The sequence below is a fragment of the Magallana gigas genome, chromosome 8 (assembly GCF_963853765.1).
Source record: "Magallana gigas chromosome 8, xbMagGiga1.1, whole genome shotgun sequence".
In the NCBI taxonomy this organism is placed as follows: domain Eukaryota; kingdom Metazoa; phylum Mollusca; class Bivalvia; order Ostreida; family Ostreidae; genus Magallana; species Magallana gigas.
Window position 1 is genome coordinate 22,449,503 of NC_088860.1, and position 23,897 is coordinate 22,473,399.

At 32.0% G+C, this 23,897-nt stretch overlaps 1 long non-coding RNA gene across 1 annotated transcript; it reads right to left on the reverse strand.

The window, feature by feature from the left end:
• Positions 1-9,020: 9,020 nt before the first annotated feature.
• On the reverse strand, positions 9,021-14,615 carry LOC117689897 (uncharacterized). Its single transcript, XR_010708585.1, has 4 exons — positions 13,936-14,615; positions 13,652-13,727; positions 13,195-13,413; positions 9,021-10,506 (listed from the first exon to the last, which is right to left on the reverse strand). It is a non-coding gene; the product is annotated as an uncharacterized lncRNA (long non-coding RNA).
• Positions 14,616-23,897: the final 9,282 nt, after the last annotated feature.

Below are 23,897 nucleotides of genomic sequence, written 5' to 3' on the forward strand. Positions count from 1 at the left end.
CGAACGGAGACTGCATGGCAAGGTAAATACGTTCAGTTTAAAGAAGATCTAGACCAAACTATTGCCGAAGCTTAAGATCGGGTTCTTTGAATAACTCTGAGGTTTCTTTCGGACTCTATCGAAACCATGCATTCATATAATTATAATTGTCAATAAGCAATAACCCCCACCTCCCTAAAAAGCGTTCTCTGTGTTTACTGGTTGAATGATGGATAACACATATATCATAAAACAAATGTAAAAAATCAAACAATTGAAAAACCAAATACATAACTACTGTGAAAAGTACAGATAGATGTTTTCCTTTGTTGTTGTACATATTCGGAACACTTCCGGTCCTTGTATTTATCATTAGTTTTAAAACAATTCAATATAGACCCAATCTCCATACTATGTTTTAAGTATTCTCAAAAGGAAGTGGAAATAGTCCTTATTTCCATTCTTAAGAGAAAATTTAAGAAAAGTATACCGTATATCGACTAACAAGACAAAAAGGTTTGTTTATCATAAATTTAATAAATTCAGCAAATAAAACACGAAGAAAAAATCAAATATAAAATTGAAAGACCATTCCAGTAAAACACAATTTTGGGCAATTATTGGAAATAATTGGATAAGACAATTATGATAATCAGTGGAAAACCCACATCCTTAATCCGATATTATTTACAAGCACATGCAAATTTTTCCAATTATAAAAATTCGTCCACTGCATGATAATTTCTCTACTTGTTCATTAGCGGGACGAATAGATAAAATTCATTGAAAACAATAGACTTCATTTAAAGGGACCTAGACAGGGTTTGAGTTCTTATTTAATTTTTTTTTTTTACTTTTTATGAGTTAAATTGTTTTCTTGTGCATTTTGAATGAATAACCGAAATTTGAATGTAAGACGTCAAGTTACAAGCAAAGTACAGATATAAGATAATTAATTAAAGAATCCCTTTCTTTGACAAAATGACTCCTGGTAAACAAGATAAACTAATCCAATGTGTTTATGAATAATGTATTCAAGGAAAGAAAGCAACTGTTACATTTGAATGTAACTTATATTTACCAATTAAGCACACATGTAAACATCAACAAAACGCGGGCGTTGTTTAAAAGTTTAAGAATAACGAAGAATTTTTTACTTTGTATTTTGCTTTGTAACTCGATAATTAACGTTTAATATTTGATAAGGCATAAAACAATTCTTTTTAACTTTTCTAGATATTAAAAATGAAAAAAAAACAAATTTCGAAAATTTTGAGCTCAAATCGTGTCTAGGTCCTTTTAAATTTACTTTCATAAGTACTTATTAGTGATTATTAAACCATTTAGTTCATACATAAAAGAGAGAAGTTTTTTACGTACTGAATAACCACTATATGTGCAAAAAATATTATGATATATACATGTGTGTGTTCTATGAGGGGAAAAAGTATTTGAGAACATTGAATACTATCATAGAAATGAAATCTATAAAATATAAAAAAAAATATAGAGAAAAAGACAAAAGATGGTTCTTTCACAAACCCGATTGATGTTTATAACGATACTGCTATGTTATGAATTTTGAATTTAGCGGACGGCAGCTGTAAATATAATATTTAATTTACAACATGACAGTACTAGTAATACAGCATGTTCCCAGTATGAAAAGGAGTAAAACTTTGCAAAACTTGTTACTTTTTTTTTCAGAGTATGGCTTCCCTTGACCAACTAACTTGGTCTTACTATAGCCAAAAACTTTTTATAAGATCATCTGCTAAGAACAATGCAATTTTAATAATGTGAAAAAATGTATAGAGGTAAAAAAAAATAATCAACAGCCCAATCTAAAAATTTATTAGACGTGACCAAAAAAAGGAAAGGCGTATGAAAACACAGTTTCGGGGAGAACCCCCTCCCCAATGAACAATAATGATCCAAAAGTAATGTGCGATTTGTCTACAACAAATGCCTAACTGCTAATATCTCAACTTCACAGAAATGAATGAGACAGGCGGCATTATTATTTATCTGAAAATGGACAAACCGTCCTACAATACATTGCTGACATTCAATTTCCTGTGATAGATTTTGGTTCCCTGTATTGCAGAATATCATCTCGCTTGTGTTTTTGGTCAAACCAATTCTGACGTCATAGAACGCACATGCATTTACATGGCAACCTGAAAATAAAACAAGAGCAATTCAGAACGAAAACGAAACATATAATAGCAACATTATGTTTTTCAGTGACTTTATTACGTATGTGCATTGTAATGTGCTAAAAGAACAAGTTGTACTTTGTGAGGTTTTCTTTCAACGCGATTTTTAAAATCAAAGGATATAAGCAAAAGAGCCAACAACTTAATGGGGCATGGTCACGATTTTTTTTTAGATAACAAATAATTGTAAGCTCTGTATTATGCTTATATCTCTACGTCTGACACTAAAATATTGGTTGATCATTAGATATGCATCTCTTAAACATTGTGAACAATAAAATAAAAAAATTATGTTTTGACCAAAATTTTGAGCATGCATTCATTAAGACCAATTTGATGCATAAAAATGATCATTATTTATTACCTATCAAATGTTTTAACTTTAAAACTTATAAAGTTTATAAATAAGACATGAAGCACAAACTCTTTGATACGAAAGTTTAGGAATTAAATTATCAGCTTTGAGTTTCATACCATGAGACTACATATAATAAAAACTTTCTGGTAATATTTTCTTTATAAACGCACCGATGTACCATTTATAATAAGATTGCAAGATTAATTCTTAATTTCAATTTGAATTGGAATGCATGCATGAATTCAATGCATGCATTTGAACTCAAGACAGTGAAACTCTTTGTACCTACAATTATAGAAAAAGACTTTCAATTTTCTGATTTGGTAAGCTTGACCAAGATCAATCAGGATCCAAGGTTTTATTTCTAGATGTGTTGCTCCGCAAACTCCGAATGCACTCCCCAAATTACCATCGACAATGTATGTTACATTATGATTAACATAATTTCCATTGTAGACAGAAGAAGAGTAAACAGTTTTGCCTAAATCAACGTTCTCAGGGGCAACTGAAAGCAAAAAGATGTTAAATATTAACAAGGACTTAACTAGTATTTCGTGGTTGATGATTCGATCTCAAGCTGTAATGTTATTTTGTCCCAGACTTATATTCTCAACAAAGAAGAACAAAAGAGAGAGAAAGAAAGAGAGATAAAGAAAAGTTGTATACTTATTAATAGATCACTGTTGGTGAAAGCCTACCTATTTCAGATGAGGATCTTATGCATCTCCTCTCACCCGTATGCAAAGTTACGCATTCAACATTCTGAACACTGCACTTTTTCATTGGAATAAAGATAATATGAAATTAATAAAATTTTACATGATAAAGTGTAAATTCCAATGTTACGAAATTTCGTTATCTATCTATCTATCTATCTATCTATCTATCTATCTATCTATCTATCTATCTTACTGTAAATTCCTTATTTTACGCGATTACTTAATTCGACGATTCAAAGGTTTTCCATCAAATCGCGAGAACCTAAAATCTCGAATGTCTAAATATTATCATAGTTCCATGGTGTTTACATATGTCCGAAAATAAATAGCGAGTTTTTAAAATTTGCGAGACGGGCCTCTCGCGATTTTACGCGAATATTAATTCCTCGCGTTTAATTAGGAATTTACAATATCTATCTATCTATCTATCTATCTATCTATCTATCTATCTTTTAATGTTTCATATATTTTATCGATTTAAATACGGAATATAAAAGAATCAATGTCAATCTCAATTTTAATTTTTTCTCTTTCTTAAAGCTTACATTTCCTGCGTAGTGTTCGGTGTTAATATGGTGATAATCAAATTCCTCCGCAGATCGTAAAATAGATGGGTGAACACCATCGTCCACAAAATTCAGCTCGCACGCCAAAGACTTGGAATTATAGTTCACTGACCGACATCCAGAGTTTTGGAGACATTTGTCTATGCACATGCGTATACCACAATATGGAACAATCTTGAAGGTAGCATTTAGTCGTTTGCCTTCTTCTATCTTCAAAATATACTCGAATTGGTTCGAAAGAATTAGAACTGGATAAATTGTTATGATAAATCCGCAACATAGATTCATTTTCCACATTTGTTGATGAATGGTGCATGTATATATTCCACCGGTATGCTAATGTTGAAACTACAGTACTTTAAGCAATCGGAATAACTAACAGATTGTGATCTACAACCACGGAAAAGATACCGGGTATTTCATATCAATAACTAGATATTAGCATAATTGATTTTTAGATAAAAAAAAAAAGCATTGATAGAGACTAAGTGCTACTTTATACCATATGATTTCGAATTTCAGATTTGTGATTCCTTTCTAACACTTTTGCTAAATTATTAATCACGTGCATCTCTCCGATAGAACTTTCGTCCGGATTTCATATTAAAGAGCATAATAAATGAACGTTTCAAAGAGCGTTAGTTTGTTATCCTAGAATCAAAGCATTATTATATCTAGCTGTGACGAGACTCTTTCTTTGTCATGTTTTGTCTGTGTTGATTTGTTGGGGTTTTTTTGGAGGGAGGGTGTAATATATTTTTTTTTTAAATCTTGTTATTGGAATTATATATCCATATGATGTCCAGTTGTAAAACACGAAATTTAATGTTTAACGGTGGGTTTTTTTAAAATCATAATAATAAAGCTGCATATTGCATCACTTAGTTTTGAAAATTAATTTAAATAATTATTTACATTTACAAAGCTATATTGCTTCACATAATTCCGACTCTTGTGTAGTGAGGTAATAATAAATTCAACTATATTATCATTACACTTTAATGTATTAACGAGTCAAAACTTTTATTAAACATTTTCCATAAGTGTATTATATCATTTTAATTAAAGCATATAGAATTTATTTTTAAACAAAATGACATTTTGAGGTTCTCTGATCATTCACTCTTACTGAAACCAGATCGCGAAAAGAAGATTCCGTACTTTTTTGGGTGATACAATTATCTTAATAATCGGCATATACAAGAATATACAAAACTAAAATGTAATGTATGATTGTAATTTGAACTTTCTTTAACCATACTTTTTAAAAATTTTCCTTGATAATTTTAGTTCTATACCACATCGCATCTCACACTAAAGCGAATTACTACGCCAACGCCACGCTTACAAAAACGACGTCAAAATGTCAACAAATAAACACATTTGTAATTCTGATAAAACACTTCAATTGTTTGCAATAAGTTTGCTTCGATTGAATTTGAATGATCGCAAGATTTCAAATATCCTAGATATTTACTTTTTTATGTGTCTGGCAACAGGTTTTGGTCTTTTATTACTTCACATAATTTTTATGAATATTTTACATATCCGGTACTAGACACTAAAATGCATTATCTATCTGAATAACAAAAGTAAGAGTTCACACATGATTTGCAGGCGATTATTTTAAAAAGATTTTTAGAAAAGATTGGACACGACTTCCATATCATGTAAATTCGTGGGTCAGAGTAACCTAAGAAATAAATTAATATTGCTCGCCCATTAACAATGAAGATCCAAAAGTGTTTCGCGGTGGATCTACAACATATGCTTTACCGCAAATATCTCAACTTCACAGAAATGAATGTGACAATTGATAGTATTATTTAACTGGAAGTGGACAAATTGGACCACAATGCATTGTTGACATTCAACTATCTTGGATACATATTGGTTGTCTGTATTGCAGACAGTCATTTCGCTTGTGTTTGTGGTCAAACCAATTCTGATGTCATAGAACGCACATGTAGTATTTTCCACGTGATCTGAATACAGAAGAAGGGCAATTCAGTACGAAACTCATTACATGTGTATATCACTTGCTGTTTTTGACTTGCACATATATATATATATATATATATATATATATATATATATATATATATATATATATATATATATATATAAAACACAGGGAAATTTACTATATTGGAGCTCCACCTCCGCCCCGGCCTGGGCTTAAACTCACAACCTCTGTAACCCAATCTCCTAGCAGTGAGCGGCCACCGCACTAACCATTCGGCCATCTTGGCATAGATGGCAAACCTAAATGGTCGAATGATTAGCGCGGTCACAGCTCATGGCTAGGAAAGTGGGTTCCAGCAGAGGTCGTAAATTCAAGCCCCGGCCAGGGGTGGAGGTTGAGCTCCAATACTGTTGCCTACAAAATTCAGCTCGCACGCCAAAGACTTTGAATTATAGTTCACTGACCGACATCCAGAGTTTTGGAGACATTTGTCTATGCACATGCGTATCCCACAGTATTGAACAATCTTAAATGTCACATTTAGTCTTTTGCCTTCCTCTCTCTTCAAAATATACTTGAATTGGTTCGATAGAATTAGAAATGGATAAATTGATAAGATTATTCCGTAATTCCATAAATCCATTTTTAGGATTTGTTGATCCATGGTACAGGTACATATTTCAACGACATAATGATGTTGAAACTACAGTGTTGTAAGGTATGGGAAGGACTAATATGCTACAACCTACTGCTACAAAAAGAAATTTTCTATTAAATAATCATATTTCATCACAATTGATTTTAAGATCGATGAAAGCAATGATAAAGACCAATCGCTAATTATTGCCATTATTTTGAATTTCAGATTTGTAATTCCTTTGACAATGGCTAATAATTAATCACACGGTATGTCTCCTATAGAACTTCCATCTGGATTTTTTGTTAAAGAGCAAAAAAATGAAAGATCTATTAAAAGTGTGTTTCTTTGATATCCTCGAATCAAAATATACTGTATCTATATCTAATAAGGTTCTTTCTTTGGTATATTTTGTCTGTGTTGATTTTTTAGAGGAAGGGTGTAATATGTTGGGTGTATTTAAATCTTGTTATTTGAATTGAATATCCATATGATGTCCAGTTGTAAATAACGAAATTGAATGTAAAAAAAGGTGAATTGTATTATTATGATACAGCTGCGTATTGCTTCACTTAGTTTTGAAAATTATTTTGAATAATTATTTACATTTACAAAGGTATATAGCTTCAAACCATTCTGACTCTTGTGTGGTGTAGTTGAATGTTCATATTGGCCACAGACGAAGGAGATGGTAGTCGATCGGGTTCTTTTCCAGCCACGCTCACAGTTCAATGAGAAGTTGTTGATAGTCTTATTACGTTGTGTCAGTGTCGTACGTTTAGTGCGTTTGGTAGCTTTCTTTGGTGAATTAAATTTATATTTTAACACTCAGGTTTTCCTTAAAACGTCTTTAGAATATATGATAACTTGGACTTAAATATTATTTTTCCTGCATTAGATTTTAGTTTTCCATAAAAAAAAAGTTTGTTAAAGACATAGCATTTGGCGTGGCATCGCCTCTAAAGTTAGTCAGATATGTAGCTTTGGGCATTTCGGACTTTACTGCTTTTGATAATATGAGTAGAGCAAGTTCTATTTCCAAGAATTCCGTAAACTATCTATGCCATTAGTTTTCGATTTGTTCTACCAAAGTTTTTCATGTTCTGACCATAATCAACCAATAGCCACCTTAGTTTATGTCAGATTACAATTTTCAGACTGTGTTATTATTTATTCGGCATTTTTGGGTGTCTAGCGTGCTACTGTAGAGCTAAAAACGTCATTTCAGTAGAGCAAGACATCTGAGGAAGAGTTTGTTGAATAATTAAAGTGATAAGTAGTCTCCAGCAAGTTCTAAATAGAAATCAATCGATCGTAAATGAAAATTCTCCTGGATATTGATAATTTTCACAAATGAATTTAATAATACCGGTTTTTATTAAATCACAAATAACATTCTACATTGAAACACAGTTATATTGAAATATAATTATTACTACTTAGTTTGTTTTTGCTGGCTTTCATTTAAAAAATAAATAAATGTTATTTTTTTTCCAGGTACATCTATGAAATGAGGAACTTTCAAAACAAAGTTTTTAAAATTGGATTTTTCCCATCAGTTATTTTCAATCGATTACAAAAAATCAGATATGTGTGTGCGTGCGCATGCATGTGCATGCGTGAGCTTGTGGTTTTTCTTCTCTGTAACTTGATTAAATTAGACGAATTTATGCTAGAAAATTAATCATAAAGAGGTGTAATGCTTTTTCCTTTTATTTCGCTTACACAGGTATTTGTAAGGAGATTACCCTTTACTATAGATAAACACAGGTACTTGTCGTCATGTGATTTTTTAAACCTAGATACTGAATTTTAAATGATGTATCTATCAATTAATTTGTCATAAAATCAGGGAACCTGCATCAAGAACTGAATATGTTAAACCTTATGTATAAATTCAGCTGCTATTCTGAATTGTGATTACTTCCCGCAAAATGTGATGAACAAGGATTGGTTATTTGACTGTACATGTAGTATTATTCAACGTGCTCATATTCATACTCATACTTAGAATTTAACAAGAGATTTTTGAGAAAAAGAAATCCAGCATATTAGATACATATATTCTTATCATACTTTGAATAAAAATTGATATGCATATATATTGTAAGAAATATAACTGAGACACCTGGTTATTGTGTTTAAGGGGATATGCGGCCATCTTGTATATTTGAGGATAAGTATGTCAACATTAATTTTTTTTTTTAACTGGCTTGTTTTTTACCGCAACTGACAAAACTGTTGTCAAAAGATTTAAAAGCAAAACATATGAGATTCTACATGTTGTTTTGTATGCAAATTATGCATTAATATCAGGACAATGTCTTTTTAATCAATTAAAGCAACTGTCGAACTGCGCATCTACAGACTCATTTTGAAGATCTAAAAATATAAAGGGGGTTCATTGTCCTCTCTACAACAAAGAACTCTGTGGAGTTTATGAATAGCAAAAAATTACGACAGTGTGCTAGATAAACATCTCTACCAGGTAATGGAAATATTTATATTATATAACACTGTTTCAATGGGAATTTCTCTTTAAAATATGAAAAATTCATCAAGATTATTGAAAGCTTTAAAACTTTTGTTTATTATTGACTTTACAATTACAACATAAAGACAAAGATAGAACAAGATTTATAGGATGAGTTAAATGTATTTGAAATCTGTGCATACTGTCATAGTAGGGAATACAAACGATGGAGCAATTTTCATCGAATAATATACTTATGTATATGCTACAAAAAAAGTAATGAAAGAGACATCGAATGTGTCATTAGCCTCTCTTTCCTAACTCTCTTACATTTGTCATTAATAAAAGTGCATGTACAAACACAAATACAAAAAAACAAAACCAAACAAAATACCGTATATAACTAGTTTAATCAAAGATTAAAAAAGTAATTTACTTGTGTATGATTACAACAAATCAATTACCAACTTATTATTATATTATAATCTATAGTCATAGTTCTGAAAAAAAACACCCATAAAACAAACATAGGAAAGGTATAGATTTGTGTATCAAATTCAACACGGATTGTTTTGAATTGACATTACTTTTTTCTATAAAATATAACGTCGATACAGGTGTTCTAAGTATAGACTGGATTTTTCTTGTTCTTAAAATAGATCCCATGCCGACTGATAAAAATGGGCACTCAATTTTGAGGCAAAGTCACAATATAAATGTGCAATATTCAAACTTTTCCTGAACAGAGGACACCAATGAACCCCCTACAGATTTTATTTTAGATTTTTAAATCTTCAAAATAAGTTTGTAGCTGCCCAGTTCTGAATAGGGAAATTGCTGTATTCATTTAATCCATTGATAAATATTTTCTACAAATTTACAATGTTTTCTTCTTCGAATAATATAATTGTCCAGATTCACCATTCGATGATCGCAACGTTCGGTGATTAACCGGTTAACCGAGTACTCACTAAAAATACCTATATATTCAATGTGTAGAAAGATTAAAAACAAGAAATGAACGTGTTTACAGATCATTATTTTAAGATTATATAAAAAATGAAGATGGTTGCGATCACAAAAAAGTTAACACATAACTTACATGAGTAAGTGGGTTTTTTTAAAACCTAATAAATAAAAAAAACGCCATTTGATGTTTCAAGGTTACTTTTTAATGTTTAAACAACTTAGTCTTATATTAAATCTAGGGGTTTTGACATGTTCTTCTGATAGAGACTATTATTTCAAGCAAAATAAGAAATATTTGGAAACACGTTTGTTGAAATGTAAATTTGTGGGTCAGAATAATCTAAGAAATTATTTAAGATTGATCTCCCACAAACAATGATGTGATTCGCGATGTGTCTACAACATATGCTTTACTGCAAATATCTCAACTTCACAGAAATGAAGGTGGCAGTTGACATTATTATTTAGCTGAAAGTGGACAAATTGTCCAACGATGCATTGTTGACATTCAACTATCTTGGATACATATTGGCTGTCTGTATTGCAGAGAGTCATTTCGCTTGTGTTTGTTGTCAAACCAATTCTGATGTCATAGAACGCACATGTAGTGTCCGGGTAACCTGAAATCAGAAGAAGAGCAATTCAGTACGAAACTCATTAAATCACTTGTTGTTTTTGACTATATATATATATATATATATATATATATATATATATATATATATATATGCCCATAGTGAATGATATACATATAGCACAGGGAAATTCCCTATATTAGAGCTCCACCTCCGCCCCGGCTGGGGCTTGAACTCGTGACCTCTGGAACCCACTCTCATAGCAATGAGTGGCCACTGCGCTAACCATTCGGCCATCTAGGCACAGATGGCTAGCCTAGATGGATGAATGGTTAACGTGGTGGCCGCTCGTGGCCGCTAACCATTCGGCCATCTAGACATATATGGCAAGCCTAAATGGCCGAATGGTTAGCGCGGTGACCGCTCATTGCTAGGGGAGTGGCCTCCAGAGTTCATTTGTGACGCGCCAAGCAAAAACCTCCCTTAACTGAAAATATTGACAATTTCAGCATCTTATTGATTCTAATAAAGCTTTTTCTTCTTCTTCCAATGTTATACAGCATTACATATATTTCTCATTGTTAGGGTGTTGCAAGAACGCATTCAAATGAAGAAGTATATGCTTTGACGTCGATCGCACAAATAAAGGCTACATAATTGTTGCTATATTATTAACTACAGATATTTTAATAACAGTCCCTTAATCTTATTTTGCTTCAGTGTATTTCAAACAATGAATAATAGTTTTTGACATATGGAATGGTACAAATGATTCAAATTCATAAAATATATAATGAATTGAATCTCTGTATAGGAACATATTTTTCTTTCTTATAAAACATATTATTTCTACACAATGTTGCAGAATGAAAGGCAGAATATAGCTGAGATCATCATTTAGAAAACGGTTCACATTTTATAACCTTGCGATTGAAACAATTATACTGTCTCAAAAAGAATACAATAGTATATCTTGAGTCTCTCTCTCTCTCTCTCTCTCTCTCTCTTTCTCTCTCTCTCTCTCATTTGATATTTTTCCGTTAATATTTTTTTAAATGTTGGATAACAAATTAACAATGACAGAAATACCTGGAAATTGCAAAAAAAAAAAAAAAGAAACAAAAGACTTTTTATTATAAAAATGCATTTAGTTTATCTCCTACACTGTGAAATTACTGAACATATTACACAATTTTAAAGTCAATTGTTATTTAATTTTCATGGGTTTCATTGGCATGTGAAACAGGAGAATGAAAATGGCGGAGATATAAAGGTATAATACAATGTATTTTCCTGTGTGAAAGGAATGCACAATCGTTTGAATGAATATCGATGAAACATTAATCAAATCAATGAGAATATAAATGAATTAAAATTGTTTTATTTGCATGTGGATAGACATTAGTTTCAACGAAAAATCTAAACAATGGGAGTAGAAATAATTTAGAGTAGTTTCTTTCTGCATGTGCATCTGCCAAGCGGAAGGACAGAACAATTTGTTCTTAAAGAAATATATGTTTTATTATTTTCATTGGGGGGGGGGGGGGGGGCAATAATACAAAATAACAAAAGTATTTCTATAAAGAATCTGACCATAAAATAAACAATTTAATATTGTCACAATAGGATAAAAAAGGAGTTACATTTTCCATACCATGAAAACATGTATTTTTTCTAAAAATCAAAAATTTGGGATTTAGTCTTGAAACGCAATCTTTTGGGTGTTATAAATGCAAATATATTGAATATTTCAGAAAAGATTTCTCATAGATTATGATTAGCTTTTGTACACTGCAACACATGTATCTCGCGATGATTTTTTTCTGTTTTGTTGAGCGACGCCATAAACTACCATACGCGAATTGAAGTTGAAAGTTATTTCTAGAAATGCGTGTATTGCCTTTAGGTGCCTAGTTCAGTGCTTGAATTCAGTTTATCAATAGTGTATACGTGCAGCATGCATGTATCTTCATATGTTAACATTAATTAGATTAATTAAAAGTTTAAAGTAAATCTGAAAATCGATATTTTAAATCAAAAGGTGTTAAATTACATCGTGTTTTCAGATCACAGAAAAAAAATGAGACTTGAAAGCGCCCGACATTTACATTCGATCGTCAGTTCAGCATCGCGTCTGCTTAGAAACCAAAGATGATTGGAATTATGGTAATTTATTAATTTATCATCAAATATTTTTGGTATTTCAGTAAATTCCTTTATATTTTATTGAGGTCAAATAAATGAAAATAACGTATCGTTTTAAATTTAGCTTGGAAGCCTCGATATTTTTCTTGTTCCGCAAAACTAAGAACGACATTCTTTTTTATCTATTTAAAAAGGACAAATATTTCAACACTTGTTTAGCCTTAATCTATTTATTACTAAATTACGCTATTTTCTAATAAAGAAAATCATTGATGATGCAAAACTTTTTTGAGGCATAGCAGAATTTCCTTCATAACTATGTAATTGATTCTTAAAACACAGAACTGAAACACATATGGCAGATAAGAATACTTAATATACAGCGTTTACGATGTTGTGATACATAGACACGTATTTTAACGTTACGTCATAATTAAGATAAGGCCCTTATCTTACCTCATCATAACGGTGGTTTTTGCTTGGTGCGTCACATTTGTAAAAAAACAAAACCTTTAGACCATACTGTAATCTAAATACGTAATTTTCATATTTATATATTTGAATTCAAGTCAGAAGGTATATTTGTACCTAAATTATAGACAACGACGTTCAACTGTCTGATTTGGTAAACTTGACCTAGATCGATCAGTATCCATGGTTTCATCTCGATATATGTTGATCCACAAATTCCAAACGCTCTCCCAGAATTCCCATCAACGATGTACTTTACATCATGATCTGCATAATTTTCTTCGTAGACGGAAGAAGAGTGAACAGTTTTACTCAATGCAACGTTCTCAGGGGCAACTGAAGACAAAAAAATGCTCGGGAATAAACAAAAAGCAAAGACATATCATTCTAATGGTTGGTGTTGCAATGCCACTTTAGATCAGGCGTATTCAAGGAACACACACAGAGAGAGAGAGAGAGAGAGAGAGAGAGAGAGAGAGAGAGAGAGAGAGAGAGAGAGAGAGAGAGAGAGAGAGAGAGAGAGAGAGAGAGAGAGAGTTGTAATGATCAATTGGTCACCGTTGGTAAAGCCTACCCATTTTAGATGAGGATCGGATGCATTTTTTCTCACTTGTATGCAAAGCTATGCATTCAACATTCTGAACACTGCACTTTGTTACACATGAAAAAAAGAAATAACCATATCAACTAAAAGTTACAGTTGATAGAATTAGAACAAGATATTACAATGAAATTCTCTCTCTCTCTCTCTCTCTCATTATATTTAGTTTTTATATTTTCGGAGTTATTGAAAAACATTTAGAGAGACAATCCTTCTATCTCGGATTCTCTTTTTCACTTCTCTTTGATAATGCTTACATTTTCTTCCAAGTGCTCCGTGGCAATATCGAGATATTCAAATTCAACTGCGGACTGTAACAGAGATGGATAAGAACTGTGGCCCACAAAATTCAGCTCGCACGCCAAAGACTTCGAATTATAGTTCACTGACCGACATCCAGTGTTTTGGAGACATTTGTCTATGCACATGCGTATCCCACAGTATGGAACTATCTTGAATGTCGCATTCAGCCTTTTGCCTTCTTCTCTTTTCAAAATATACTCAAATTGGTTCGATAGAATTAGAAGTGGATAAATTGTTATGATAAATCCGCAACATAAATTCATTCTGTATATATGTTGGTACATAGTACATATTTTCATTGCACTAACATGATGATGTTGAAACTACGTCACTCTGCAAATGCCAATCGATGTTTCATGTGCTCTTGGTATATAGATGTACTGCCACAAGAAAAACTTGATATAAAAATCTATCTGAGATCAATGAAATAAATGTCAAACGCAAATGCTACAGTATGTTACATAATTCATTTCTGTGTTTCATTTTACTGCAATGTCATAATTTTGCTGATTAATTAAAACTTCATTACGTACGTCTGGGTTGGCAAGCCTCGCGAATATATACATTAAGGACATATCGCATGTTTTTCAATTTTCGGATTTTTTTTAAATAAAATCATTCTATACTCATTATAAATGAAGTTTATTATCGTTTTCATAAAATAATCTGGCTATTTCGTGAGTTTGAAAGCGATGGAATTCAAATGTCGCGATATGCATATTTTCTCTCTCGGTCTATCCGCTATGATGTGTGACGTCATATGCGACCTCGAGCGAGAAGGTGCTGTTAGCCATCTTTGTAATTGGATTAGATTTAAACGACAATTAAACTAATTATCACCTATTAAATTGTCGATAACGGGACATGATGGTTTTTTGTGCCCCCTATGGATGTTCTAGCCGTCAAAAATAGGGATTTTGACTGTTGTTTTTTTAAGTTTCCCTTACCATACAAAAGTATGCAGAAATCTTGCGACAAATAGGGGTCTATCTGTCGGCGAGAGGATTTATAAATAAACATTCAATACATATATTATTAATTATATGGTATATTTTTAGTTTCATAAATAAATCGTATTTATTTTTCAAAGAGAAAAAATAGAAGTTTATGCACAGGGGGCTGTGTACAAAAGGCAAGTTCATCGGAGAAAAATAACAAGAGAGGACGCCATTTTGGATACCACCTTGCCTCATTAGACATGTTAGATGTTTTCTTACTATACGTTCATGTATGCGTCGGTTTAGTATAAATGATTTCTTAATTCATAGCTCACCTCTGCAGAACCATAATATAAGTACGGTAGGTGAGATTTCTATGAGTTTTATTTTTTTGTGGGAGAAGTCAAGGATCGAGTTGTCCATATTGAATGTTTACGCGAGAAATAGAAAAAGTTTGTTGATATACATATATACGTAAATGGATAAAAAAAATACGGAGATGGGATCTTACAGAGAAAACAACAATTAAGGAAAACGTTCTTGCCTGCTTTTATAATATATATTTATACAGTGTAATATGGAGTAAACTGCTTACACGTCGATCAATTTGATCGTAAGGGGTTGCTGACTTCATCGTCGCTTCTATGGCAATATTATCTTTTTTTATCCGTACTAGTGGCTCAAACATGTACGACTGAATAATAAGATTCTTTTAATTTAGTCAACATGTATAAAACAACGTACATGGTGAATAAATGTCAAAATTTAAAGAAGATAATGCTAATCCTATACAATTTATTTACAATCAGCTGTTCGAAGAAGGTCGCTTGTGACGTCACTGTACCACGTGACACGCTATCTAATTAAGGAGTTTATAAACGATCGGGGCTATAATTTAAATTGACAATATGGCTAATTACCGTTTTTATACCGTTAAACTGTTAAAAGTAATTATGAGATACACAAGGAAGCCAAAAAATGTAAAAGGTCCCATACTTTAGAAACATGCGATATGTCCTTTATTTCAACTCGTTGGATAAAGCAAATATATAATCACCCAATTATAGATATCCTCTATATATAATCAGCTCTTCGTTATCCCTCGGGATATTTTGTCTATGCGGATTTTTCTTTTCTATTTTTTTTTTCGCTAGACAATACCATATCATTACGTTGGACATTTTAATTACCAATATTTGAACACATTTTTGAATAACAAATGCAATTTGATTTGACACACGTATGTTTTTTTAAACTATAAATGGAATAGATATCTAATCCTCTCCGATATGCTTATTTAAATATACAGTATTTTCTACTATTTTAATTACTAAAATGATGCTTACCAATAAGGTTTCTATATTATAAGAACAAATTTGAATTAGTAACATTTAGTACTTTATGTTCGGAATATGAATCTTATGTCTGAAAATGTGAAAAAGATTTGTTGTTCGTACTTTATATTTCTAATTATTCAGCCATGTATTTACTAAGTAAGAAAAAGTCAAGTCATGGCTTTGAATATATGATTCAAAATGTTCTACATAAAGTGGAGAATTTTTATTGTGCTGCGAAATAATTCATATACATCATATGTATGCTGGCATTTTAACATTTATTGTAATGGAGTTTTCGCCTTGGCAAGATTCACGTTGCTGAATAAAAAGTGTTCATTTACTGGAACAGCAATTCCGTTTATTGTGCATGCCTAATCCCGGTTTCCTCTTTGTAAGTATCTTCTTTACGAGATTTGCGCTTGACTTCAACCTTGGTAAACATAACGGTATATACCTTAAGCCCCTTTCACAATTGGCGCACGAGCAGAAGCGACCAAATATTCGTGCTATCGAAAAAATCAAATATGAATAGTTAATTGTTGCCGAAATACTTGCATATGAAGAATTTCGCACGATCTAAGCGAGCGTTGTGCGATGTAAACGCATTGAATCTTGCGATATATCTTGCGTCTGTATGCGACTGTTGTACAATGAAAGCAACTGTTGAAAGATAATACGATAGGAACGCGCGAGAGACTAGGTGATCGAACAATTGAACGTGCGCCAAAGTGATTGGACGTGCGATTATGCGTTCCATGGTACGAATGATCGTGCGAGTTAGAGAGGGGGTATATATACACCGCCCATATTCAGTAGACATAATTGAAAGCGAGAAAATATGCCGCCCAAGAAGATACAGGTATGCAGCAGCACTTATTATTATACCTCAATATGATTATTCTATTATATCTGATTGGTCTAGAAAGTCACGTGACAGGGCGATGTCATAGGAATGAAAAAGCCGATATGAGCATACGATAAAAAAATATTTAATCATTATGATTCTCTTTATATTCCAGAACCAACTTAGCTATCTATGATTTGTAAAAGAAAAGTGAGACAGTTACATGAGAAATCAAACAATCACGACGTTAATGTTGCGACTGTTCAAAAGTCAAACATAATTAAAAATCAACGTATTTTGTGTAATCATATGTTGCTTGGTATAATAAAACGTTTATTGCATTAATGTTCAGGGAATATGAAGATTTATTCCCTCGAAAAAAAAACAACCAAATTTCTCTCGGGCGAAGCCCTCGGAATATATGATTTTTCTTGTGGGAATAATTTTTTATAAAAGTATTTCTCTCACTATCATGCAATTAATGTATATTGTAAATTTTGTTCTGAAACAGAGATACTTATACAAGGTATATAAACAATCATTCTGAGAGTATTGCATAAGCAATACACGTCCCCTACCTATATGGAGTTCTGAAGAGAATATTTTATCTTTTTTGTAAATTAGATGTGCTGTAAATTCCTTATTAAACGCAATGAATTTATATCCGCGTAAAATCGCACACATCGCAGATTCTAAAACTTCGCCATTATTTTCTGAGAGTTGAGAACTATAAGAAATATGGATAAATCATCCGTGTTCGCGATATTATATTCTCGCGATTTGATACAAAACAGCAGGATCGCGGAAGTAAGTACTCGTGTAATATATGTAATTTACAGTATGACTCGTGTGATCCCCCCTTTTGCAGCTGTTCAATGAGATAGCAATCTGATCACCCTTCTCCCCTAACCAGTTTAAAGCTCAATGGCAGTCGTTCTCTGTTGGTCGTTATCGACTTGCAGTTCAATGAGAAGTTGTTGATAGTCTTCTAATGTTGTGTCAGTTGTTGTCTCCAGTTTTGTACATTTGGGTCTACAGTTAATCTGTCGTAAGTTTAATGCGTTTGGCAGCTTTCTTTGGTGAATTAGCACTCAGGTTTTCCTTAAAACGTCTTTAGATTTTATGTTCAGTGTTTGAAAATAATATTTTGATTCAAATAACTTGGACTTTATTATTATTTTTCCTGCATTAGATTCTGGTCTTTCCATAAAAAAAAAGTTTGTTAAAGACATAGCATTTGGCGTGACATCGCCTCTAAGGTTAGTCAGACATGTAGCTTTGGGCAATTCGGACTTTACTGATTTTGATAATGTGAGTAGGGCAAGTTCTATTTCCAAGAATTCCTCTATGCCGTTAGTTTTCGATCTGTTCTACTGAAGTTTTTCATGTTCTGGCCATAATCAACCAATAGCCACCTTAGTTTATGTCAGATTTAGAATTTTCAGACTGTGTTATTATTCACTCGGCATTTTTGGATGTCTGGTGTGTTTTTGTAAAGCTAAAAACGTCATTTCGGTAGAGCAAGATGTCTGATAAGGAGTTTGTTGAATAATTAAAGTGGAAAGTAGTCTCCAGCAAGTTCTAAATAGGATTCAATCGATCGTAAATGAAAATTCTCCTGGATATTGATTTTCACAAATGAATTTAATAATACCGGTTTTTATTAAAATCACAAATAACATTATACATGGAAACACAGTAATATTGAAAAAAATTTATTACTTCTTAGTATGTTTTTGCTGGCTTTCATTTAAGAAATGAATGTTATTTTTTTCCAGGTACATCTATGAAATGAGGAACTTTCATAACAAAGTTTTAAAAAAATTGGATTTTTTTCCATCAGTTATCTTCAATCGATTACAAAAAAAATCAGATATACGTGTGCATGTTGTTTTTCTTTTCTGTAACTTGATTAATTATAAATCAGACGAATTTATGCTAGAAAATTAATCATAAAAAGGTGTAATGCATTTTTTTTATTTCGCTTACACGGGTATTTGTAAGGAAAGTACCTTTCACTATAAATAAACACAGGTACTTGTCTTCATATGATTTTCTAAACCTAGGTACTGAATTCATAATATCAAGTAACTTGTCATAGAATCAGGAAACCTGTATCGAAAAATGAATATGTAAAACCGTATATGTATAAATTCAGCTGATATTCGGAATTGTGATTACCTGTACTTCCCGCAAAATGTGATGAACAAGTGTTGGTTTATTGACTTTACATGTAGTATTATTCGACGTGCTCATATTCATACTCATACTCAGAAAGATATTTTTGAGAGAAAGAAATCCAGCATATTAGATACATATATTCTTATCATACTTTGAATAAAAATGCGTATATTGTAAAAAAGAAAACTGAGACACCTGGTTATTGTGTTTAAGGGGGTGTGCGGCCATTTTGTATGTTTGAGGATAAGTATGTCAACATTATTTTTTTTTTGAACTGGCTTGTTTTTGACCGAAACTGACCAAAAACTGTTGTCAACAGATTTAAAAGCAATACATATGAGATTCTACATGTTGTTTTGTATGCAAACTATGCAAACAAGAACAGGACAATGCCTTATTAATCAACTAAAGCAACTGTCGAACTGCGTACCTACAGACTCATTTTAAAGATCTAAAAATATGAAGGGGTTCATTGGTGTCCTCTCTACAACAAAGAAATCTGTGGAGTTTATGAATAGCAAAAAATTACGATAATGTGCTAAATAAACATCTCTACCAGGTAATGGAAATAGTTATATCACACTGTTTCAAAGGTAATCTCTTTATAATATGACAAATTCGTCAAGATTATTGAAAGCTTTAAAACTTTTGTTTATTTTTGACTTTACAATCACAACATAAATACAAAGATCGAACGAGATTTACAGTTAAATGTTTTTGAAATCTGTGCATACTGTCATAGTAGGGAAATCAGTATTTGCGCTTAACTTTTTTTACTACAAGCCCATAGGGCAAGTGAGGTTACAAAATCTGGTAGCCCAAACAAAATTTTATTAGCCCTAATCAAGAACAATAAAAACAACTTGACAAAAAATGACTTATCATATTAAATTATATGATAATAATATTTAGTTATCCTTTTTATTCAAAAAATTACCTTTCACAATTCATGATTTTTTTTATCTTTGATATGTTGTAGCCAGTGATGATAAGAAATTTCTATACTTATCAATTATTTCAAATTCTGCATGTTAAAAGCAGAAATGGGTCAATAAATATCTGATTCCTGATTATCAACTCATCTCAGTACTTTGATTCAACACGTTGTCAATGATAGACTGGCAATGCCTGCCAGACTGGCAATGCATGATATCGTAGGATAGAGACAAAGGACCAATATGTTTCAATGACGAAGAAATAAGAGCTATTTGCATTATATCGCCCATTATCAATTCACGTTTGTACTCAAAATCCACTCCAAGAGATCCGATGATAGAAAGGGTCTTCTCGCTTTGCGAGCTGGGTTTTTCTAAAAATAGATTTTATGCTTAACATGGAACAAGGTTTTCCCCGTGTAAGTTGTCGAATTCATGGGCGGCGATTGAACAAAAACTACTTTGATTTGTTTTATTTTGTAAATATCAAGAAAAACTTTAGAAATATATGTGTAAAAAATTGTTTAACCATTTCAAATTGACAATCACGCAAACAAAAGAGGTTAATGCATGCACTATTTTCATTAGCGCATGAATAATGTAGTGCAAAATATTCGCAGAAACAGCTATGATAACAAGGACTCGCTCGCGAAGCGAGCCGACTCAAAAATGGTATCATAATTTCAATTACCGCCGGAAACAACGTACTAGCCCATCGGGCATGCGCGAATATAATATTTGGTAGCCTGATCCTGATTTTACTAGCCTCGGTCATCGGGCTACCGCTTAATTTCGAAGACTGGGAAATACAAGCGATGGAGCAATTTTCATAGAATAATATACATATGTATATGCTATAAAAAATAGTAAGGAAAGAGACATCGTATGTGCCATTAGCTCCTCTTTCCTTACTCTCTTACATTTTTCATTAATAATAGTACATGTACAAACATAAATACAAAAATACAAAACCAAACAAAATACTGTATATCTATACTACTATATTAAGATAATAGACTCAAATTTTTGGGCTTTAATACCGATAAATCGGAAGAGAACCGTCTTTTGTTTTATGTATTTTAAACATCATTGGTACGTGAAGATTACCAATTTGATTTTATTTTTTCTCAATCAAGCTTCGCTAATTATTAATCAACGAAACTTCATTAAGTAATTCCGGAAATCATCTGATTTTTGGGGATTTTACAATCTTGCGCATGCGCATTACATTCACGCTAAATCAAAGGAGGCTCTTTATTTTATGTTTCCACAATATCATATTTGAAAAACTCAGAAACAATAAAACAAATGCGTATAAATTTTCATTGGATATTTTTTTCTGTTCATCAAAAAATACGGGAGATAACTCGTACACAGTGCATTTACAATAAAAAAAAAAACGAGAGTTTCGAATGTCAACATGGTGTATAAAAAACGTTGTTGAATAAATGTTGAATTCTGCAATTACAGAATTAAACTTTTCGAAGAAAGGTATTTACAGCTTCAAAGTGGTTTGTTAAGAACATTTTGACTGTTATTTTCAATGAAACTTTATTTATGTTCTCCAAAATCGTTTTGGAGCGATTCTGCAATTTTCTGCTACATTATTAATATGGGAGGCATTTTATCTGTGGTGAAGGCCTTTCCCGATACACAGTTAGATTATTTCAACGCAGCAGAGTGTAGTGAAATTAATAGCATTATTGTAGGCTTAAAGCTTGGTTATACAAAATGTCAACAATATACGGATTGCCGATGTATCTATTCCGATATGCAATGTCAACCCGTACACACACGGGTCAAAGTCTAGTATGTATAACTAGTTTAATGAAAGATTAAAAAAAGTAATTGACTTGCGTATGATTACAACAAATCAATTACCAACTTAGAAAGAATCTTCTAAAATATTTTCACGGCTGTAAGGGGAATGTGCGGCCATCTTGTACATTTAGGGATAAGAATTTAAACAATTCTTGAACTGGATTGTTTTTGTCCGAAACTGGCCAAAAATATGAAGTCCTACATGTCATTCTGTTTGAAAAGTAAGCATGAAAAGACAAGACAATGCTACACACTTATTTGAAGGTTTAAAATATGAAGGGGGTTCATTGGTGTCCTCTCTAAAACCATTTATATATATTTGTCTGTGTCTATGGAGGTACATTGTAGGTATGGGGGTATATTTTTATTGTAATATATTTACACAATGTATACTTTTTTAATTTAAGACAATCACTTTTTGGACCCCTACCCCACTTCTAAAAAGAATTTATGATAACCTATAATTATCATTCTGAAAAAAAAACACCATAAAACAAACATAGGACAGGTATAGATTTGTGTATCAAATTCAACACGAATTGTTTTGAATTGACATTACTTTTTTCTATAAAAATATAACGTCAATGTGTCTCTATAGACACAGGTGTTCTAAGTATAGACTGGATTTTTTTTGTTCTAAAGATAGATCCCATGCCGACTGATAAAAATGGGTACCCTATTTTGAGGCAAAGTCCCAATATAAATGTGCAATATTCAAACTTTTCCTGACCAGAGGACACCAATGAACCCCCTACAGATTTGTTCAGATTTTAAAATCTTCAAATAAGTCTGTAGCTGCACAGTTCTGATGAGGGAAATTGTTGTATTCATTTAATGCCATTGGTAAATATTTTACAAATTTACCATGGTTTTTTTTCTTCGATTAAGATAATTGTGCAGATTCACTATTCGATAATCGCATCGTTCGGTGGTTAACCGGTTAACCGAATACTCACTAAAAATACCTATGAATAATGTGTAGTAAGATTAAAAACAAGAAATGAACGTGTTTACAGATCATTATTTTAAGTTTATATAAAAAATGAAGATGGTTGCGATCACAAAAAAGTAAACACATAACTTACATGAGTAAGTGGGTTGTTTTTTAAATCTAATAGATAAAAGAAAATTCCATTTGATGTTTCAAGGTCACTTCTTAATGTTTAAACAACTTAGTCTTGAATTTAGGAGTTCTGACATTTTTCTCCTGATAGAGACTATTATTTCAAGCAAAATAAGAAATATTTGGAAACACGTTTGTTGAAATGTAAATTCGTGGGTCAGAATAACCTAAGAAATTAATTAACATTGATCTCCCACGAACAATGATGTGATTCGCGATGTGTCTACAACATATGCTTTACTGCAAATATCTCAACTTCACAGATATGAAGGTGACAGTTGACATTATTATTTAACTGAAAGTGGACAAATTGTCCCACGATGCATTGTTGACATTCAACTATCTTGGATACATATTGGCTGTCTGTATTGCAGAGAGTCATTTCGCTTGTGTTTGTTGTCAAACCAATTCTGATGTCATAGAACGCACATGTAGTTTCCGTCTGAATACAGGAGAAGAGCAATTCAGTTGGCTTGCCTATATGGCCGCTCATTGCTAGGGGAGTGGCCTCCAGAGTTCAAGGCCAGAGATCTCGTAAGATCATTTGTGACGCGCCAAGCAAAAACCTCCCTTAACTGAAAATGTTGACAATTTTAGTATTTTATTGATTCTAATAAAGCTGTTTTTTCTTCTTCCAAGGATATACAGCATTACATATATTTCTCATTGTTAGGGTGTTGCAAAAACGCATTCAAATGAAGAAGTATATGCTTTGACGTCGATCGCACAAAAAAAGG